The sequence below is a fragment of the Chelonoidis abingdonii genome, chromosome 4, assembly GCF_003597395.2.
Source record: "Chelonoidis abingdonii isolate Lonesome George chromosome 4, CheloAbing_2.0, whole genome shotgun sequence".
NCBI lineage: Eukaryota > Metazoa > Chordata > Testudines > Testudinidae > Chelonoidis > Chelonoidis abingdonii.
Window position 1 is genome coordinate 152,389,972 of NC_133772.1, and position 19,759 is coordinate 152,409,730.

General features: G+C 45.7%; 1 protein-coding gene across 5 annotated transcripts in view; it reads right to left on the reverse strand.

Moving 5' to 3' along the window:
* The window catches only part of KTN1 (kinectin 1), a 111,947-nt gene extending 93,333 nt beyond the window's left edge, over window positions 1-18,614 (reverse strand). For 2 of the 5 annotated variants that reach the window (XM_075065784.1, XM_075065779.1), the window contains exon 1: window positions 18,498-18,588. The gene's annotated coding sequence lies outside the window, so the exon portion shown is untranslated. Of the gene's footprint in view, window positions 1-18,497 lie in introns of all 5 variants that reach the window. The other 3 variants (XM_075065783.1, XM_075065782.1, XM_075065780.1) reach the window with 3 other exon arrangements.
* Between the last annotated feature and the right edge of the window lie 1,145 nt (window positions 18,615-19,759).

The following is a 19,759-nucleotide window of genomic DNA, read 5'->3' on the forward strand; positions in this document are numbered from 1 at the left end:
CACCTTGCAGCATGGATGCAGTGAGACACCACTTGACCTCAGAGATACTGCCATGCTAAGGGGAAAATGCAGAAAGACCCCCCCCACCAGAACTCTAAAGGATACAAGTATATTTTCCAACTTTTCACTAATGCAAATTAATAGGGTGGCTATGTTTAACCACTGGTATTTGACTGACTTGGTGCTCTCAGTTTGCTAATCAACTTTTCTTTAAATTACAAGTTTTTGTTTTTTGGTTGTTTGGGCTTTGTTCTTTTTTGTCCGGTTGGTTGGTTGGTATTGTGGTGTTTTTTCCATCCCGGAACACTCTGATTCAGGCTATTCACTGGGGTCTATTTCCCAGGACATGAAATACAAGCTTTGAATCTCTATTACCTGACCTAAGGAGCTCTGTCCTAGTGGCCAGACAAGAGACTGCCAACCAGACATGCCAAACCCACGGAAAAAAAAAAACAAACAGAAATTGGGCTTGGTTTTGGCTTAATTGGCTTGTGAGTTGTTTGTTGGCTAGTTTCTGGCTTCTCTTGTTGCTTTTTTTTTTTTTTGATCAGCTACAGCAAGCAGGGGAAAGTGGGGGAGAGAGAGTCAGGGGTGCACAGCAAACCCACCACAGTCCCAGACTGCACGCCGGGGGGCGGGGGAGGGGGGGGGTCTAGTCACAAAGTGTTGGAGTTCTTCGGGATTGGCTTGTTTTGAAATGGGATTAGCTTGATTTTTGGCTTGTTGTGAAATTCGGGGTGCTTATTTACCGTGTGAAAGCTAACAGCTGTATTGCCAACCCTTAAAAGGTTCCACCCAGCTGCTGGCTGCGGAAGTAAGAGGGAAGTAGAGAACCAAAGGTTATACTTCACCTTGCAGATGTTAATAAGTTACCCAGAGCAGTGTTTATGCCAGCTCTAGTGGCCAAGGACACATTTACTCAGGGCTGGGTTGCTGGCATTTTCCCTAAACACGCCTGACCACAAAGCAGTGCCAAGCAGTCCAACAGTGACAGCATGTCTGACTACAAAACCAAGATATCAGCCATTCACTTTTAAACAAGTTCACACCTATGCTACAAAAGGCCACAGACAACCCCTTTCTTTTTTTGGGGAGGGCGGGCAGTTAAGCAGGAAACAGGTGACGGCCTTGAATGAATATTTGCATATTTTGCTGAAAACCATGTTAAACAGACATTCCCAGCAGTGCTATACCTAACACTAACACTCAGGGCCAGTGCAAGGAAATTTCGTGCCCTGGGAGAAACTTCCACCTTGCGCGCCCCCTCCCCCCCGCAGCAGCTGAGCCCCTCACCTGGGAAGCCCACCATCCCCCCTGCCCGGGGAGCCCCCCCCGCAGCAGCTCCCCCCCACCCCACATCTAACGTCACCCGGGAAGACCCCCCCCCATCCGGGGCAGCTAACCCAGCCTGGGGAGACTCCACCATCCGGGGCAGCTAACCCCGCCCGAGGACCCTGCCCCAGCTCACCGTGGCTCCGCCTCCTCCGCTGAGCATGCCGGCGACACTCTAATTCTCCTCCCCTCCCAGGATTGCAGCACCAATTGGAGGAGACTTAGAGCGGTGGCTGTGTGCTCAGCAGAGGGGAGCTCTGCACGCTGCCCCAGTGCCGCCCCCGCAGCTCCCCTGGCTACCCCTACAAGTAGGGGACAGAGCAAGGCCATGCCACTGCTTCCAGAAGCAGTGTGGAGCAGCCCTCTACCCTGCTCCCTGGCAGGAGCATCGGAGCGGGCTTGACCCTGCTCCCCAGTGGGAGCATGAGGACTGGCTTAAAACGGCCGGCGGGCCGGATCTGGCTTGCGGGTTATAGTTTACCCACCTCTGATCTAGAGGATCCGAACAGGGCTCTGCTAATCTGATTTGTACTAGTAGAAAAATTCTGGCTGGTGCTAGAGATGGAGCATCTTTCTGTATCATCATGCCGCCCCCAAGGCATTAGCAGAAGGCAGGCAGATAATTGGGAACCATCCTCCCTCTATCTCACTGCTCTAAGTGTGCAGTGTTGCAAGAAGGCACTTGTCCAGTCCAATCTGGGGGAGAGGGATGTGCGGCAGTCAAGCGCAAACATGCAGAAGCCACCTCCAAGGAGAACAGACCAATTCTCTCACCCAGAACGCAATACAGACACCAACACTTGGCATGAGTCTATACATACGTCATAGAGCCCTGAGAGGCAGTTTGTTTTCTGCTAGAAATGGCTCTCATTTCCACTCTGTCCAACTTTCTAACACCTTCAGGCAATCTCCCATGCCATGCTTTACGCATGGAAAGAGCTCCCAACAAGAGCCCACAAAGCACTGACCTCCTTCAAATCCTTCCTCAAAACTACTGTGCCATGATGCTGCAATAAACTTAGCAACAGCTAAGCAGCTGGTGTGCTGATGTGGTTGAGCTTGGTTGGCTCATTCTTACTTCGTGCGCCTTTCACCGTTATCGCATCCCACTGTTTTGTCTTGTGCTTAGCCTTTGCTCCAAAGAGTTTATAATCTGTTATAGGTTTTTATAATGCTTAGCACAACAAGGTAGAGGCCTCAGGGACTGCAAAACAAATTTTTAAGCCAAAACTGCTTTTGAACCCCCTCCACAAAACACCAAAATCCAATCTAGCAGTCCTTTGCCGGGACAGCTCGCACGCAGGGAGTCTACTACGCTCATTTGGATATTCAAATTCCACAGCAGGAAAATATCACGCTGTCTCTAGAAGAGGTGCTGGAATGTTGCCTGTGTTTGACCGTGATTGACTATGAGTGTTCCAGTGCGTCATAATTAAGGATTACAAGTTCACCCTTTTTCTAATGCTTGATTTAGGGAGCCAAACACATTCACTGTTAAAAGTGGGTTTTAAAATTGAACTAGAAGCTACAACAACAAGGGCAATTGTGAGGATTCGGAACCAGACAGCTGACACTATTAAATGTGAAAGTGTCACACAAACTAATAGTTAGGGGTCTTGCAATGGAACCAGAAAAGTATTTGTTGTCTATGTAACTTCACAGCCAGAGACCCAGAAGCCCAAGCAGGTCTTCGCCCTAGCAATGCAGCATGCTGATCCTGGTCTCAGCAACAAGATTTTTCCATTATTTCTGCTCAGTCTGCTGTTCACACAACCACACAAAAAGATTGAGCAACTGACAAAAAAGTGTTTTGTTAACCTTTCCGTGACTCAATGATCCTATTGTTAAACAGCAATCTACGAAATGAGTAACTGACAGCAAACCTCTACAGAAAGAGGGATGTCCCAGCTATCTGAAGTACTAAAGAAGATCTGACCCACCTACCTACCCAGCTACTTTGGAGAGACACAAAACTTTAGAAAGAGTGATTAAGAACACTTTTAGATGAGGAAATCACAATTATTAATGGATTGTGTGGCATATTAGATATGGTTTACTGAACCAACATGCAGTTTAAAGAAATTATTTACCCTACAAATAGATTATATTTAAGTAGCAGAGAGATTTGGGTTTCTGCGTTAACAAGTCAGTCACTGCAAACAGCATGTACTGAGACAGCAAGCGTCTGTTTCACAAATTATCATAACACAGCAGTCATTTGCAAACAGTCTCTGCTTTAACCCCATTTTCAGACCTAACTTTTGAAACATTCACATTCTGGGCTGAAAGTTCTCTTGGACCAGGAGATTACAAATAAAAATTCCTTCTGTCATTTGAATTATCAGAGGTGAGAATACAGAAGTTCTCCAAGTTTCTCTAAAAGAAAGTGGTTAGAAATTTCAGAACACATCCAGAGTTCAAAACCCATCAGGAACAAACAATTTTCATTTACTAATGTCTTTGCTAAGTTTAAGATGTGTTTAGATTTCAGATATGGACTACTTGAAGACAGTATACTCAGCATAAGTAGGAAAAGTCTCCCTCAAGCAACAGGTGAACCTTAGTCAGATGCACTGCACAAACGTGCACAATAGGATTATTGAAATAGGAATTTAAATGGCCGATGTAGAAACCTGTGAATTCTGCCAGCAACATCACTCTAGATTTTTTTTCCTACCCTCTAGTCCACACATTGCCCCACACAAACGTAAGAAGTTAAAAGCAAAAATAAGCATGTTGATGCAATGTTAATGTGGCACCCTATAATCACAATTCAGGAAATACAAAAATTAGTATCCCAGGAACAGCGTAAACTTGTCTAGGCTGCATTATGTACTACTCACTATACCCATTTTTCTTGTTAAGCATATAAATAGTTCTACTCTGAGTAATACCAATGTAAAAATGGTACCTTACTCAACAGATCAGTTTCCTGTAGGACACATTGTCAACTAAATTAAGATGAGTTTTACTACTTTTTAACTCCTGAATACACTGCAGAGCCACACAGCAGACAGACTGAGTTGGATTCTCTTCTGCCTCATGTATTAACATATTTGTTAATTAAATTCTGATTGCTGGATCAAATTTTGTCCCCTGATACACTATGAAACCTGATTAAAGAAACTGCACAGATATAAGCAAGAGCAGAATTTGGACTACAATCTTTTTTCGTGCTTGTACCGTATTGTCAGCAAAAGATATTTTGGCCTTCTCATCCCAGATTGAATTTGCACAGCTGGCAGTCAGGGAAAGACACTTTACTTGGAAGCTGAGCAAGTGTGTGTCTCAAGGATTTCCATATCAGATGAGTTCAGTTTTTCCATAGTATAACTGCCCTTTCATTTTGCATATACTATACAACATATAAGATTGTGGTACTTAGACACCAAAGTGATATAAGTCTTAGGCTATATAATGCCGCAGAGTTAAAGTTCTGGGAACTCTTAAGTCAAAGGTTAGGAAATGGAAAATTTAGTGTGCCAATAGAGTAAAAAGTTTACAAAGTTTGGGGAAATTCCCAAAATTAAGATGTATTCCCACAATGCTAGCTGAAACCAAGTTACACCTCTTATATATAATGTGTCCTGTCAAATATGTAAAATACAGTATGTCTAACTTTGTGCAGCAACATTCGCTTTGGAATTTCCCCGTTCGTATTCCACTGCTCATCATGAGCATTTTGTTTCTCTAATGAAAGACGTGGGTGGGAGAAGGGAAATCAATACAGGGTGTGTAAACTCACTGGCTAGGCCTATGCTAAAGGCTCCCATCACCAAATCTGAAAAGTCTACAGCCTGGCTAGAATGACCTTACCACAGCCACACATCATTTTTAAGAGGGCCTTGAGATGCATTCTAAATCTCACTGAGCCCAGGTATATTTTAAGGTGCAAAAAAGGAGAGAGAGCTGCTCAAATCACAATTAGAATGGTGTACTACATAGGTAGAAGGGACTAAATGAGTCTGCATTTTGTAGAATCTACCTTATTGAGATGACAGTGGTAGCTTCTTTTGATAAAAAAAAACAGTGGTTTATACAGATACGTGTACTAAGCTGTGAAGAGGTTTCCTAAATTTAGCATGCAAGCCAAACCTGACCGTGTATCATAGGCTTTAGATAAGAAAATGACTTAATTAAAAACTAGTAGAGAGATGTAGGTACTTCTCATTCAATTTCTCCAGGAAGCCTGCTGCTGCACTCAGTAAAATTATAATCAAAACCCATCTGAGAAGTTTTGCCATCAACTAGAGCAGCAGTCGCCAACCTTTTTACACACACGATCACTTTTTGAATTTAAGTGCAACCCAGGATCTACCCTGCCCCTTCCCTGAGGCCCCTCCCTCCATCACTCGCTCTCCCCTCCTCTTCCCTCACTCACTTTCACTGGGCTGGGACAGGGGGCTGGGATTCAGGAGGGGGTGCAGGCTCTGGGCTGGGGCTGAGGAGTTCGGTGCATGGGAGGAGGCTGTGGGCTGAGCCTGGGGCAGGAGGTTTGGGGGCAGGAGGGGTGCAAGCTCTGGGAGGGAGTTTGGGTGCAGAAGTGGGCTCCAGGCTGGGGCAGAGTGTTGGGGTGCAGGAGGGGGTATGGGGTGCAGGAAGGGGTTTGGAGTGCTGGCTCCGGGAGGCAGATTGGGGATGGAGTGCAGAAAGGGGGTCAGGGTTGGGGCAGCGGTGCAGGACGGGTTCGGGATGTGGGCTCCCGCTGGGCAGCACTTACCTCGGGTAGCTCCTGGTTGGCAGTGCAGCAAGACTAAGGCAGGCTCCCTGCCTGCTGCAACCCCATGCTGCTCCCAGAAGCTGCCAACACACGCCTGCAACCCCTGGGGTAGTAGGAAGGAAGGGGCTCCGTGCGGTGCTCCTACCTGCAAGCATCACCACCACAATTCCCATAGGCCACAGTTCCACATTCCCAGCCAACGTGAGCTGCAGGGGCGGTGCTTACAGGCAGGAGCAGCATGCAGAGACCCTTGCCACTCCCTACTCCCCCAGGGCCCACACGGACATGCTGGCCGCTTCCAAGAGTGGCATGGGGTTGGAGCAGGCAGACAGGGAGCCTGCCATAGCCCCACTGTGCCACCAAACTTTTAGCAGCCAGAGATCACAATAGACTGGCAGAGGCTCCACAATTGACTGGTTGATCCTGATCTACGGCTTGGTGACCACAGAACTCAAGTTTCCAGAACTGGGAGGATGCTGCTTCAGACTTACTTTTTATTTTCTTCCCTACTTTCCAAGTTCAGGCAGTGTCACTGAGGAGCCCTTCCTCACCAACTATCAGGTCCCACCAAAAGAACAAGCAGTTTACACTTTGAACTTTGAGAAATAACGTTTCCCTGCAGCCTGAACTGTTGAGCATCCAATACTAACAAGGAGATTAGGGAGAAAGTAGCACAGTCCTTCCTATCACACCTCAGAATTGATGCTGCACATTCCGGACAGGTATTTGTACAGATACTTGATGCCACAGGATATGGTCCTCCCACTTAGTTTAAGAGAAATCCTCTATGCTTCAAAAGGGATATACGGGCAGTAGCAGTATGAGCTTTCAAACCAGTAGAAACTTCAAGTGCAAAGGAACCAGAGACAAGCAGTCCCTCAGAATTACCCTCCACTGGGTCTCCCAGTGGCAGAGCAGCCCACCTTGGCCCCGGCGTGCAGCCAGAAAACTGCTGAGCTCAGCGGATCCCTGGATGCCGGAATGACCTTTAGGGGCCATGAGCAGCTGGGCAAAATTTAAAGTTGCTCCAATGATGCTGTAAAGTATGCTGGGGGGCTGGGATCATGGAGGCACAAGAGATGCCTTATCCTCCTCCTCCACGTCTGTGAGTCTAAGTGTACCAATGCATAGGTGACACAAACAGCAGGACAAAAAACAAGTTTCTTGCTAAGATCTATGTCAGAACCACTGTCTGGCACTAAGATAATATGACTTGCTTACTAGGAAGCTGAGTTTTATAGCAATAACAACAATGTTTGAAATGGCTTTGAGGAGGACAGACAAGGGAGAACATCATCTACTTTTCAGAAGCAGGAATGACCTCTGTCCACTGAGGCAGTAGAGATCTCTAATGGGTGACTATGTGCAGAAGAGTGGCCATTTGAAGACAGTCACTTTCAGGAATCCATCTTCAGTTTCAGATCCCATTTTGGTTTCCAGCTGCCAGCCCTGCAAACTCAAAACACCCTTCTACTTGTAAACTGAGCACATTTGGTCCGGAAGCCCCCGGGATTCGACAGCTAAAATGAACCACAGTGTCCTACAGGGAGCCACTATAGCATAACCATACTCAGATTCTTCTGGCACTCTGAAGATACAGCCAAGGACTTCGGGGACAGTTCAATTCCTGCTGATTCAAAGTTTTTGCTCACTGGATGAGGTCTGAAGAGGCCTCCCTTCTTTTCAAATTTTTCTTCTTGCTTTAAACTCTGAACCAAAGGGGTTAGCAGAAAAAATGCCTCAGCCAGTCATCAAAGATTAATCTAATAGTCAAATTATCAACTAATGGCATTTTTAGGTCTCTTATCAATCAGTCACAACCTAGCCAAATTCTGGAGCTATCCCAGAATACCTGTGCCTCGTATGACTGCAGTCATTCTCCTTGGCACCTAAGCAGTCACAAACAAATTCTGACTGCACTCAAATCTTCCTGCGAGCAATGGAATGCTGCTGATATTCTTCCAGATGTTTGCAGTATGAGAGCAGGCAAAAGCACACTGATCCGGAAAAAAAAAAGGGGGGGGAGGGGGGGAGAGGCAGAGCATTCCTTAACTGAGTGATAGGCGTGTCAAGAGATAGAGTTACTATCACTGTCTAAATGCTCAACAACTTCCTTCCTATGTTCTGGCATAAATGCAGTAGACACCTTACCGCGCAATGCACAGGATTGACCTGTACTGGCGTGTGTCACTCCCCAAGACAAAGCATCCTGGTATTGTGCCTAGAATCTTCCAGCTGGTCTTTAAAAAGGAAAAGTTGTTTTCTAGTCACTCCTGTCCTCCAAATTATTATTACAGCAGCACCTAGGAGCCCCAATCATGGACCAGGGCCCCATTGTGCTAGGTGCTGTTCAAACAACAGAAAGCTAGTCCCTGTCCAAAGAATCACAGAAATGTAGGGCTGGAATGGATCTTGAGAAGTCATCTAATCCAGCCCCCAGCACTGAAGCAGGAAGAATTATACCCAGACTATCCTGACAGGTGTTTGTCCAATCTGTTCTTAAAAACCTCTAATGATGCAGATTCCACAACCTCCTTTGTAACCTGTTCCAGTGCTTAAGGATGTTTATAGCTAAAAAGCTTTTCCTAATTATCTACCCTTGCTAAAGATTAAGCAGATTACTCCTGGTCCTACCTTCAGTGGGCATGGAGAACAATTGATCAGCATGCTATTTATAACAGCCCTTAACATACCTGAAGACATATTAGGTCTTCCTCTGAGCCTTCTTTTCTCAAGACTGAACATGCCAACTTTAAAAAAAACACCTCTCCTCATAGGTCAAGTTCTCGAAACGTTTCATCATGTTTGTGGCTCTCCTCTGGACTTTCTCCAATTTGTCCACATCTCTGAGGGATACGTCTGCACTGCACGTCTGTCAGCATGTGGTGTACATACCCAGGTAGCCCCCCCAGCATGGGTATCAATAGCAGAGTAACCGAGAGGCTGACTTGTGCATGTAAAGACATGCCAGAAGGGTGTGGGTACGTACCCCACGCAGCTCTCTATTTGCTCAAGCCTTACCTCCCATGTCTACAGTGCTATTTTTACCCACTGTAGTGTCCCACTGCCTCCCTGCTGCCAGAGCCTTTCCCTACAGTAGGAAAAGACTCCGGTCACAGGGAAAGGTTCTGGCAAGCAGGTTTGTCACTGCCTCCCCTACAAGAGCCTTGCCGCTCGCTCTGCAGTGAAAAGTTCCAGCAGCGGGGAGCTGCAGAAGCCTTTCACTGCTGCGGTGTCTTTCACAGACACATGTAGCTACACATCACAGTGTGGATACAGCTCGCTTTTCACTGTAACGTAGATGAAGCCTAAGTGTAAGCTTTCAAAGGTCTTACAATCTAAGGAAAGAGACAATGGATAGACAGATAGAGAGTACCTCCGCTCTGATGCCACTGTAAACCAACATTCAATGGTACAAGAAATGCTGAAAAACTTGTAGGAGTTTTGGAAACAAGAGGCCAAGAAATCCAAAATATATGCATAACTGTATTTCTATTGATCTAATCTATGAAAGAGCTTATAAATGTAGCTTGTAACCAACTTACTCAAGTTGCTTCCAGAAAACCACCAAGAAACAATTCAGTCCTCAAGAGAGCCAGTTCACATTTATTGCACAGGGTAAAGCAGCATGAACCCTGGATGCATATATACCTACTTGAAAGGACCTTGTTTCCCAACTGTCCTTAGAAATTATATGGGTGTTTCAGAGGCTTCTAAGTCAAGCTTTGTCTTCTTTGGGTTGGCTGACATACACTCAACAGCCTGAAATCCACAGATTGGCCTTGTCAACCCATCCACTTAGTTAATATGTACAATCCGGAACAGAAAGGAGCTGAAGTTCATGAAAGATTGAGGAAGCAAACACAAACCCAGCTTTCTCACAGTGATGCAGAAGTTTTTTTTCCTCCTGCTGATAATAGCCTACCTTAATCAATTAGTCTCATTAGAGTTGGTATGGTAACCCCCATTTTTTCATGTTCTCTCTGGGTGCATGTATAAAATACAGTAGAAAGAGATATATTACTGTATTTTCCACTACATGCATCTGATTAAGTGGGCTTTAGCCCACAAAAGCTTAAGTTCAAATAAATGTGTTAGTCTCTAAGGTGCCATGAGTACTCCTCATTCTTTTTGCAGATACAGACTAACACAGCTACCACTCTGAGACTAGGTTCTGTAACATCAGTAACATGTGTATACTTTAAGGAAAGTATTGGGGGAGGGGGTGGAAATCACATGAGCTATTTCACAGGGGTATTCTAAAATGGATTTTCTGCAGAAAAATAGGAGGTTGCTGATTCTGAGGGATGGGTGTTGACAATAACCATCAGTAGACATTACACATGAATCAAATAATCCTGTTCAGAGTAGAACTGGATACGGGGTGTCTGGAACCCTGGAGGCTGGTGTCCACTAATGCTCCTAAAGTGAAGCCACACCAGTGGTGGGAAGTTTAAAGAAAAAAGTATGGCGTAGACTAAGTTTCAGATTATTAAATTATCCCTGGAAAGAGCCCATTGGAATCAATCATCAAGACTGACAACTAGAAATGCCACTGTTTGATTTACTCTTATTTACCAACCCTAACAAAAAGTTTATTGGAAAATCCTGCTGGCATGTCAATGAAAGCAAGGGTGTTAACTGTAAATAATGCTGGAGGACATTGTTATAGGTAAAAGGGATTAACACCACAATAAGAAGTGTGGCTTGCAAGCATTACAAGTTTAAAGACATATTACAACCACAGAAGGAAACATGCACAGTGACCCGCAAAATGACCTACAAAGAAAAACATGGGGTTTGTCTCACTTGTCTTTCATAGTCTTTAGAAGTCTTCTGTGGGAAAAAGACTTCACTTGCTTCTCTCCTCCTTCCCCCACAATATCAGGGATTCAGATCTTAGCCCTCTAGGATAAGCATGGTATAGGTAGAGAACTGCAGAATTATAAAGTTTATGACATCAGAGATGGCAAGGAAGTGATTTATAATTAAACTGTTTAAAATTTCAGATCAAAAGCTAACCACCACACATAAGCCCCCAACTCACCACAAATACAGGCTGAGGTAGCTCTCAGTCCATTTCCCTAGATACTCCAAAAAGACCACAAGCAAAGACAGGGGAGACTTGATATTTCTCAGATATAAAAACAAGCAGAAAAGAAACCGTCCAGACTTTCCACACATCCACCACAAAGCAACTCCAAATACCTCCCTTTGTGTGGCGCTTAAGGGAAATTACAAATATCAAAACCCTACACTTAAGGTTCAGAAGGAGCAATAAAAGGACGAGGAGGGTTAAAGTTAATTTCAATAGACACATAATACCTATATTATTAACAACTTAGATCACCAGAACCTCTTCCCACATACCTATTCTCCCCCCCATCCCCCATATTCCAGTGACCTTGGACAAAAATAGACTAGTCATTCCTCTGTGTAGTTTCACTTTCTGTTATTTCACACACTAACAGGATGCTGCAATGTTTGGGTGGAGAACACTTCAGTAACAGAGGGTCTCCATTTAAGATTTTATTAATGCTGTACTTGTTGAAACAAGCTTTTACAAAGCCTAACTCCTATCTCCTCAGCTGACCTGACAGTGTCCCTTTAAGCTCATTTATAAAGATTTTTGTATTCATTAAAATATAATCTCATTAATCACAGCACTCCTGAGCCCAGCCAGTAGCAGTGCAGCAATCATTCTGCTGGGCAGTGCTCATGTGCAAAGAATCCAATACAGAAGTTGCTTCTAGTTCCCCAGCAAAGCAAACTCACAATAGAGAAATTACAGGTAATACGCAGGCATGAGCAATTCCTGTGTTTGTTTTAAGCAGGGCCAGGATCTCATCTACCACTTCCCTTCCCCAACCCAAAACTGATTCTTAATTTTGCATGGAGAAGCACAAGGCCATTTCACTGTGGCATGTGTCATTCATCCAACCTAGACCAACCGGAAACAAGGCAATCACTGAGCGTGTCAGCAAGAACGGGGCAGCAGAGAGGCAGAAGGAATAGATCTATCTTTTGAAACCATACTCTACAGTCTGGGGGTTAGGGCACTGGCCTGGGATGTGGAAGTCCCAGATTCAAGTCTCTGCTCTGCCTGAATCAGAGTGATCTGAGATGGAAAAAAAACTCTCCTCTGAATCCCACTTTCTATCAACTTGTGCATTTTAATGTGGCCAAGAACTATTTCTAAGACGACAGTGCTAGTCAGAAAGAGCAGATTTCTTTCTGCTGGATGCTGTTTTTACAGCAATCGAACAAGCATGCAGAAGCATGAAAATGCTGTCAAACATGATCTTCGAGTAATTTCCACCCTCCCGCCTACCATACCAGACACAATACCACTACAATTAACACTTAGTTTGTAAGTTCTTTGGGGTAGGAACTATCTTTGTTCTGGGTTTGTATGGTGCCTAGAACAACGGAGTCCCATTCTACAACTGGGGGAGGGAGAGCTTAGTGGTTTGAGCAGTGAGTGGCCTGCTAAACCCAGGGTCGTGAGTTCAATCCTTGAGGGGGTATTTTAAGGAACTGGGGTAAAAATCTGTCTGGGGATCAGTCCTGCTTTGAGCAGGGGGTTGGACTAGATGACATCTTGAGGTCCCTTCCAACCCTCATATTCTATGAATACAAATTAATAGCAAAATTTGATTTGTCTGGGGCAGATATTTAGATCAGCAATTCACAGTCTTACTGGCCTCAACAATGACAGTCTTAAGTCAGAAACATTTATTTTTAGGGCCCCATTAGCCTGGTGGGCATGTGACTTTACAGAGACCCTCAAAGATGATGCCATACTGTCAGTCTGTAAACAGCTCAGTTCTGCTACTTTTTGCCACTAACTGGGCAAAGTTAAGAGCCAGAACATATACACAGATTTCCCTTAATATTTATGACAATGCTTTGGATACATCACATGCAGGAGTATGATTTTACTTGATTTGCTAAATATTTACTATTGTATTATCTGCCCCACAACCGGAGCTACAAGCATCCTGATGGAGTGAAAAGTTGTCAGATTTCAATGCAACTTCCTTATATTTCTCATCTATCCTCCTTTGGAATATTTTATAAGTTTCTATATTGTATATACGTTAACTATTTAAACTTCTTTTCCATTGTAAAAGCTTTCACTCTTCAGCTTTTTCCAGCACAGTAACAGCCTTGCATTTAAAGCACAGACCTAAACAGAACTTTTCCCACACAGTCACTGACCTCTGTAAAGAACTGCAGCTTCTAAAAAGTTTTGTTAAGCACCAATTATTGTATGGTAACCAGGTTCAAGCAGTGATTCAAGTATTTTGACCTATGATTATCTAATCTCAGAAATAGGTGGAGTAAGGAATGATGTTAAAAAAAAAGTTATATAGCTAACTGAATAATCACACTGTGTATGCAGGCTTGAGCAAGTCCTGCCCTTCCCTTTCAATAATTTTAACAAAGCTTAGCCTGCCCAGCTGCATTATCTGCACGTTTCTTGTTTGTGTGGCGTAGGGGGGGAAAAAGGAGGAGGGGGAAGGATAAAATTGAGGATTTCCTTTATTTAACATTTCTTCCCTCCTCACCTTTTAAGCAGAGTATAAAACATATTTTAAAGACTGAATACACGGTTAAGTAAAAAAAAAAAAAAAAAAAAAAAAGAGCTATAATGAAAGTATTGTCTAGTTAACAAATCCTCAGGTCATTTTCATCCAAACCCAGCCTTTCCTCACTAGGAGTTATATGCAAAAGTTATATTTTAATCATAGCACACAAAAAGCAACATAAGCATAAAATGTGGTAAAGCGAGTCATACATGGATGGAAAGGGCAACCAAATTTAGGCACAGGAGCTCTACAAGGCAGATAATCACTTCCAACCCAAACCCACGTAATGTTAGGGATCTACTCTGAGAAAACTGGAACATAGACAAGATTTGAAGAAAGGTGTAGTGTACCAACCAGATCTCTGATTTTCATGGCTAACACTTGAGCATTTTGAGCAACGTTTTTCTTTATCTGTTTCAAACATTTACTAAACTGAAAGTGTGTGTATTCTTATACATAAATACAAAAGTTAAAAGCAATTAGAATGCGAAATGGCAACAATGTAGCCTATGGGGAAGGTGCTCTGATAGCACAGTGATGGGTGGCATTACAAAATCCTAAAAAAACAACCAGACAGATGCCTATCACAAAGAGCTCAAGCACTTCAGACAAGATAAAAGGTTAAGGATGTTCATCTTACACAGCCAACTATAACTATTTTTATAAAGAAAAGTATATCACAAAACAGCCTGTACTCTGACCTCCCAACAATCAAAATACTGCTGATTTCAAAATAGAGGAAGTATTGCTTTTGGAAAAGAAATGTAATTATACACTGTCCAGATTAAATGTAAGTGTACATTCATAATATATGCACTTTTCCTACATAATTACATATACATTATTCTAAAGAAAAAGCAATATGTATTTTTCTAAAGTACCCTACTGTCAGTTGATGTTAACTGATATTTCCCATTTGCTAGTACGTACAGAGTACTCAGATATCACTATCAAGACAAAAATTACAGCATAAAACCAACAACGTATGGGACAGAGTTAAGGTTGTTATACTGCAATGAAATATGCATTTAAGAGAAATGCATTCATTTTGTGCACGATCAGATGTAAGATGTCCTTAACGCTTTATGTCCTTGCTTTTAAACAACTGGGTTAGTATACTCACGCTCCAAAACGTCTGTTAGTCTATAAGGTGCCACAGGATTCTCTGCTGCTTTTTTGGGTTAGTATACTGCCACACAGCATCCCTAACTTCTTCGGTATTTTTTAAAAAAGCAAATATCTTGCTTTTCCATTTTAAAAGTACTTCCTTGTGCAAAAAGAATAAAAATGAAATTGGAGGCACCAGTCAGATTATTGTTGCATCTGAAGAAGTGGGGTTTTTTACTCACAAAAGCTTATACCCAAATAAATCGGTCAGTCGTTAAGGTGCCACCAGACTCCTCATTGTTTTTGTGGATACAAACTAACATGGCTACCCCTCTGATACTCAGATTATTAAAGTAGTTTGTACCTCTCCAGAGTTAATAATTAGTTATATTTCACTGTGCAACACATTTCGCATTTCTCAACTAAGTCAATGGAAACGGACTAGTCTATTTCACATATAGAGTCTAATTCAGTAAGATTCTCAAAACTAGCAAAATGCTGCAGCATTTTGGTTGCTAGCACTGCAAGGGAATTATTTATTTTGTAAACATATTAGTTAATCCATGGGATTTTTCAAAATTATGGAAGTTCTTTTGAAATGAGTTTGGCGCAAATCTGATTTAAGAGTGTCCTTTTAAAAACATTATGTCCTAAATTATTACAATGAATTCAATTTACTGTGATTTTTTTTTTATTCCATAGATTTGCGTCCAGACTGCTTTGCTGGCTAATTGTTAAAAGAGGAGGGATTTTTAAAGTCATTGTTTAAGACAATGACTCTCTCTTTTTCTGAGGGAATGTATGCTAAACTTTTTTCTGATGTTATGAAAAAACAGGCAGTTTATAAAGCTCTCCAAGATAATCAGTTCTTAAAGCACAGTTTTCTTAGTGTTAGTGTAGTGACTAAATGATGATGAATTCTGTACATAGCATGCTTGTCGTACAGCTGTCACTGCAAATCAAGAGATGGACCCATTATAGAAAGAGTTATTTCCAAAATATATAGCAGAGTAGCTTTCTGTTTTTCCTCAGATCTTTAAATATGCTTCCAGAACTTCTAACAACATCAAGTTTATTTTTAAATCTGTGACTCTGAAACTTTGCACTAGTTCACTAATTCCTAATTTAAAGTATCTTCTTAGAAAAATTACTTAAGTGTACTATTGTTGAAGAATAAAAAGTTTTTTAGATTTCCTTATGATATTATGCACGCAGCAAAACATAAGTGCAGAATGTTTGCATTTTGAAGTCTAACTTTAAGGACCAGCTAGGCGGCATGTCCTCCAAAACTTCCTGTATTGTGCACCCCAATCGATGGCAGTGACACCTACTTGTAATAATTCATATGCTCATCAGCTTATCTGAAACTGAATTTAGTCAAATTACTGCTAGAGTCCCATAAAAGTAGTTCTTAGTTTAGGCTTGACATTCTTAAGACTCAGTTTCCCTCTCCTTCCTTTACATAAGGAATTACAAAGGCAGAAAGTAACACATGCTCTTTCATTTAAAGTCACTCCTGTACCTGGTGATTATGCAGCTTACTCCTGCAGTCTAAGTAGATGATCACATTTATTCCTTACATTAATACAAGCAAGGTTTCCTTTCTCTCAGTACATTTTGTTAATATAGCTGTTCTTGATATGAGGGAAAAGCAACACGTTATCCAAAGCCATGGCATTCATAAGGAAGATGTCCATACTTGAACTAAATATTTACAAGGACAGCAGGTAACATCTTTTAGGGAGATTCAGGGACCGAAGGAAAGCGTTTTCTTGAAACACGATGTTTGGGTCAGTCTAGTATTTTCCACAGGCAAAAAGTCATCCCTAGCAAGGATGGTTTTGTAATAGCCAAAGAAGTCTGTGTCCAGAGGACATAGGCGCTGTAACTAAGGGTGTGGCCGCACCCCCCGGCTTGATGTAGTTTCCATCATAGAGAGGGTTTACAGTTTGCTTCAAAGGCTCTCAGCACCCGCACTATATAAATTGTTTCAGCACCACTGGCAGAGGCAAGGAAATCTCTCCTTTTCTCCCCACACACCCTCCACTTTTACATATTTTCAACAAGTTTTAAGGAGCAAGTTACGTTAAAATTAAGCTCCCCCAAAAAAATCAGCACAGCAGCCTCTTAGGCCCTGAGCATGTGAGGTGCTGAGCACCCTCAATTCCCAGGCTACAGTGCATCTCACAGGCCCAGAGGGACTCTGTTCTTGGATGACTGGAAACTATTTACACCCCCAATCTCCAGTAAGAACAGCATCAGAGATCAGAGCTAAGGCCCTGAAATAGCAACAGAGTACAGGACCACATGCCCAACATCCAGCTCCCCATACACCCAACCAGGGAAGGGGGGGGGGCTAGTAAATACATCATTGAATCACACAGCAAAAGCCCATTGCACCCCTACAGGGAAGGCTAACCCACCCCGGGGCCTAAACCCCATGGCCCTGCTGAGAGACCACCCCTACTCGCAGTGCGACAGACAAGGGAAGGTCTGGAGCCAGACTTCGGTCCCCTCAGTCTCATGCCCCAACCCTTTATTCCCAAAATTTTAGGGAATCTTCCCCTCATCCCCCCAGGGGCCTCCCTCCTCCACAGGCTGGGCCTCCTCACATAACTATGAGGTTCCTTACAGACAGACTCTCCCTTGCACAGCACCACCACCCCCCCCCCCAATATCTCCTTCCCATGGGATATCCCCCAATCCCCACACAGGGACCCTCCCACACCCCTTCCCCATGGGATATCTCACACACACACACACAGGGTCCCCCATACCCCATGGGATAATCACACACACACACACAGGGACCCCCATACCCCTTCCCCATGGGATAATCACACACACACACACACACACACACAGGGACCCCCATACCTCTTCCCCATGGGATATCTCACACACACACACGCACCCCTTCCCCATGGGATATCTCACACACACGCACACACACACACACACCCCTTCCCCATGGGATACAAACACACACACTACGCACACATGGACACACCCACAGAACCCTACCCTTCCATGGGATATTCTCGGCACACAACACCACACACAACACCTTCCCCATGGGATATTTCACACACACCATACGCACACACACACACACCCCTCCCTCATGGGATACACACACACACACCGCACCTAGCTACACACACACACACAGAGACCCCCATACCTTCCCAATGGGATATCTCGCACACACACACACCACACACCTCCTTCCCATGGGAATATCTCACACACCATCCCAAACACGCACACACACACACACCCCCTTCCCCATGGGATTAACACACACACACACACACACACGCGGCCGCCCGCGCACACACCACAGAGACCCCATACCCTTCCCTCATGGGATCTCACCGACGCACACAACAAGGATTCCCAACTTCATAGCCCCAAAAGGCTCCCACACCACACACCCCTTCCCCATGGGGATCCCCCCCACAACACCCAGGGGCCCACACCGCCATCCAAGAGGATCCCTCTGCTGGGCACCCAGGGCAGATCCCTCCCATGCGAACCCTCCGGCAAGGCTCAACCCACGGCACGCGGGCCGGGGCTGCCTCCCCACAACGCCAGGGCCTCCGCAGCCCGGCCGAGCGGGACAGGGTCCGTCCCCTCCCGCCGGGGCAGCGGGGGCGGGCGCTGCGCGTGCGGCTCTCCCCGGCGGCCCCCGGCCGGCGGGCCTTTCCCGCGGCAGCGGGCGGAGAGCGGAGCGGGCCACTCACCCTGCGGCGGCCGGAGCGGAGCCGCGAATCCCGCAGCAGCGGCGGCCAGAGGAGGCGGAGCAGCCGGATCGGTCCCTGCGCTGTGGCGGCTGCCTGGCAGGAAAGGGAGCGCGGGGCGGGGAGAAGGAGGAGGAGGCGGCACCGGCACGTCCACGGCGTCTGCCGGCCCCTTCCCGCCGCCCGTTAAAGGCGCAGGACCGTTGGGCTGGGGGCGCCACCTGGGACCCGGCCAACCGGGATCGGGACCCGGATCCTCGCCCCGCGGTCCCGCCCGCAGGGATTCCCCCCGACTCCCTGAGAGGACCCTCCGCACCGGGATTACCCTCGACACGGCCCCCCCGCAAACCCTCAGCCTCAGACCCCGCCCGCACCGGGATTCCCCCTCGGCACGCCCGCCCCGCAAACCCCCAGCCTCAGACCACCCCGCTGGGATTATCCCCAGACACGCAACCCCCCAGCCTCAGATCCCCCCGCACCGGGATTCCCCCTAGACACACTCCCCACGCAAACCCCCAGCCTGAGACACCCCCCCCCGCTGGGATTTCCCACAGACACGCTACCCACGGGAACCCCCAGCCGGAGCACCTCCCACTAGGATTCCCCCCGGTCTTGCCCCCCACGGAAACCCCCAGCCTGAGACATGCACCCCCACAAGGGTTCCCCCAGAAACCCCCCCCCATGCGAACCCTAGCCTCAGATTCCCCCCACCAGGATTCTCCTCAGACCTCTCCCATAGGGATGTCCATCCTGAGACCCCACACACACCAGGATCCCTCCCAGACTCTCCTCAAGGGGACTCCCAGCCTGAGAGCCCCCTGTACCGAGATTCCCCCCAGACATGTCCCCCATGGGGACCCTCAGCCAGAGACACCACCATCAGGATTCCCCCTAGACCTCTCTCACAGAGATCCCCACCCTGAGACCCTCTCCACCAGGAATCCCCCCAGACATGCCCCCCACTGGGACCCTGAGACGACCCACTGGGATTCGCCCCAGACACACCTTCCGTGGGGACACCCTCCTTGAGACCTCCATACTGGGATTTCCTCCCCCCGACATTGCCCCCACAGGGACCTCCAGCTTGAGACCCCAATACCAGGATTGCCCCCAGACTCCCCTTAAAGGGACCCACAGCCTGAGACCCCCCCCCCGGGATTCCCCCCAGGCACACCCGTCACCGGAGGCATGGAGAGGCAAAGTGACTTGTTCACGGTCACCCACAGGTCAGTGGCAGAGCCAGTAATTGACCCACGCCCCCCCGG